The sequence below is a fragment of the Octopus bimaculoides genome, chromosome 5 (assembly GCF_046866305.1).
Source record: "Octopus bimaculoides isolate indiv1 chromosome 5, ASM4686630v1, whole genome shotgun sequence".
Taxonomy (NCBI): domain Eukaryota; kingdom Metazoa; phylum Mollusca; class Cephalopoda; order Octopoda; family Octopodidae; genus Octopus; species Octopus bimaculoides.
In genome coordinates this window covers 5,264,718-5,268,178 of record NC_142932.1, presented here as the reverse complement: position 1 = coordinate 5,268,178, position 3,461 = coordinate 5,264,718, and positions in this window count along the sequence as shown.

The following is a 3,461-nucleotide window of genomic DNA, read 5'->3' as shown; positions in this document are numbered from 1 at the left end:
GCCCAAAGTGTTCATTCTTATTTATGGTAGAAGAGTGTCTTTTGAAGGATATTTGGCTGTTATTTCTAACAGATTGAGCAACTATGAGGAGGATCCCTTGTAATTAGAGCAGCAAATTGTTTTTATTGCTTATTCAGAAGGGAAGAGAATGATTCTTTTATAAGGTCTGAAAAATACGAGGTCAGGAACAACCTTTCTCTCCCTAATTAACTGGTAAAAAAAACTGAAAAAGAGGACCAGATTGAAGCATACAGTCAAGTTCAAATCTCACTAGGTTTGGCTTTACTTATCCCTCTAAGGATGATAAAAAAGAAAAGAAAAATATTAAGGATCGCACTAGCCAATGTCTTCCCCATTTTCAAAACAACCAAAATGTGATTTGAGAAAGATTGGTTGCTATTTTTAGCAGTTCAAGGAATGAAATAGAAGCTCTCTTATTGGCTCATTCATAAGAGAGTAGAATTTAGATTCACTGACAGGAGTTTAAAATAATTGCTTTAAATGTTCAAGACCATTAAGTCCCTACCAACATATGCTGTGACAGAATTAACAACAATATATGGTGCTAAAGTCTATAGTTCAATATACTTACTGACATTGTTGAAAACAACATAGATAATTATTTAATGTAGTAGTGTAGTGTGTCAAATTGTGTGTGTGTGTGCGTGTGTGTATGTGCGCGCGCATGCATGCATGAGTGTGTATATGATATGTATATGTATGTATATGTATATGTATATATGTCTATATATATATATATATATATATATGTATAAGGGATGGCGTTTTGCGAAATTTTTCTGGAGAACATTATTTTTCTTTGTGGTTGGGTTGTTGATGACCTCTTTCTAGTATATTGGATGTCCACCTAGTGGTCATCCATTATACACGTGTAATACAATTTTTTCTGAATTTTCAGATTTTTTTATATGCTAGGCCACTTGGTTTTAAATTGAATTAATATTCAATTTATCACCCTATCTATATAAATAATAATTTATATATATATATATATATATATATATATATATATATATATCATATATATCATTATTTTCATCATCACCATTTAATGTCTGCTTTCCATGCTGACATGGGTTGGACGGTTTGACTGGAGCTGGCTAGGCAGAAGACTGCACCAGGTTTCAGTGTCTGTTTTGGCATAGTTTTGTTTTTACAGCTGGATGCCCTTTCTAACACCAACCACCCTGCAGAGTGGACTAAATGCTATTTAATGGCATCAGCCCAGGCGAGGTCAGTTTTGGCATGGTTTTTACAGATGGACGCCCTTCCAAATGCCAAGCACTTTATAATGTTGACTGGATGCTTTTTACATGGCACCAGCACTGGCAGGGTTACCAAGTAACTTGCAAGATAAAAATCTTTTGAGAGAGGAGGGGGCATTGGAGGAAATGATCTTGTGCCAGATGATGGAAGGTTAGAGTGTGACAGAGAGACAGAAACAGGTGTCTTGCTGTAGAGGAGGTACATGGTTATCCAGTTAGGGAAAGAAAGAGAGAGGGGAGGGGAGGGGGGGGGGGGAGAGAATGGTCAAGAATGAGGACAGAAACAGGCATGTTGCTGTAGAGGAGATACATGGTTACCCAGCAACAAGGAAGAGCAAGAGAAAGAGAGAGAGAGGAAGTGGAAGAGAGCAGGAGAAAGATGGTGGTGAAATGCCCGAGCATACTCACAAGGAGTAGGGATCAGAATATAAATGGGATGGTAGGGCAGAGCAAGAGAGAGATAGATGGTGGGGAAGTGCCTGGGTGTACCCTCAAGGTACAGGGGTCAGAATATGAATGGCTGGGTATTGCCAAAGGTGCATGAGTAGGGAGTAGAGATTTTACATGAATGCCAAGAGTGTGGGGGTGGGGAATGCGGTGACCGGTGAAACCTGGGTATATGGAGGGGAGGTGAACTACAGAATAGCATTGATACAGTGAGGACAGGATTGGGCAGCAAGAGGTAAGCATAGCGTATGAAAAGAGGAAATGTGAGGAAGAGAAGAGTTTGTTGAATATTTATATACATCATCATCATCATCATCATCATCAAATGTCCATTGTCTATGCTGGTATGGGTTGAATGGTTTGACCAGAACTGGCAAACTAGAAAGCTGCACCAGAATCCAGTCTGATTTGGCATGGTTTCTAATGCCAACCATTTTACAGAATGTGCTGGGTACTTTTATGTGGCACTACACTGGCGCTTTTACATGGCACCATCATGAGTATTTTCACCATCAGAGGAACCAGTCTTAACACTTCTGCTGTAGAGTATAGGTCTTTTTGAGTACGGCAAGGTGCCAGGCATCATGGTCCTTTGTCTTCTCACCTAAAAGGATACTAATCCTGAGGTCATTCTTCAGTATTTCATCCCATGTCTTCTTGGGTCTCTCACTTCCACATGTTCCATCTGCTTTGAGAGATCAGCACTTCTTTATGGAGTTGTCGGCGTCCATCCACATCACATGACCAAACCAGCAGTCTTCTCTCTTGCACACAGCAGCTAATTCCTTTTATGCCTAATTTCTCTCAAAACACTAGCGCTTTGTCAAATATGTACACTTACATTACAGTCCCACGTGGTGCTCTGCTCCGTCTCATGTTGCAGACTCACAGCGCATGACATTCCAGCTCCACCAAATGAAACCTTCACTGCACTCAATTGGTCTTCCCTGTCCATCTCAAGGTACAGTGCCAGTGTGCTTCCCTCCAGGTACAGGGCCATGAGACCCGCTACATTATCAATGCCTTGTAACCTGGCCACTACTTTGATCTTACAGATCCAAGCCACCACATCTCCTTCACCATAGAAAGGCCTTATGGCATCACTGCCATCACATGGAAGGGGATAACAACAGAGAAATATAGTTTTACTTGATTGCCAAAATAACATGTTGTGCGAAGGGGAAATAAGAAACAATTCTTTGAAACGCCTAGTTTTAGAATAGAGGCATCTGATGAAGGAATAATTCCAGAAGTGGCTTGTCTGTTTTCCTATATGTTCGTTCTGTTGTCTGTAAACAAAGTCCGTTTTGTTTTTATGTCCCCGTTCATTTTCCTAACGTCCTGTACCCGGATATGCATCTATATATTAGATGTAGGTATGTACATATATGTATGTATACATGCATATGCTTATATATCATTTGTATTATGTATATATATATATCAGAAAGTTATGGGTAAACAAAGTCGGGTCAGGGACACATTTGTGTAGGTATACAACTGTAAGTTTGATTAGAGAAAAAACTTTGGCTTCTTTCCCTTGACAAGCAAAACACCCAAACAATAGACTTTCAAGGATTCATATTTCAAGGGAGGTTACACTGATATACATTACGCGAGTTATCTCCCTTGGAATGTACATTTTTTTTCTTTCTTCATATGCACGGTTGTAAGTTTTGTTTATTTTCGGATGTATATTTGGAGGTTATCACATTTCAATCAATTTAT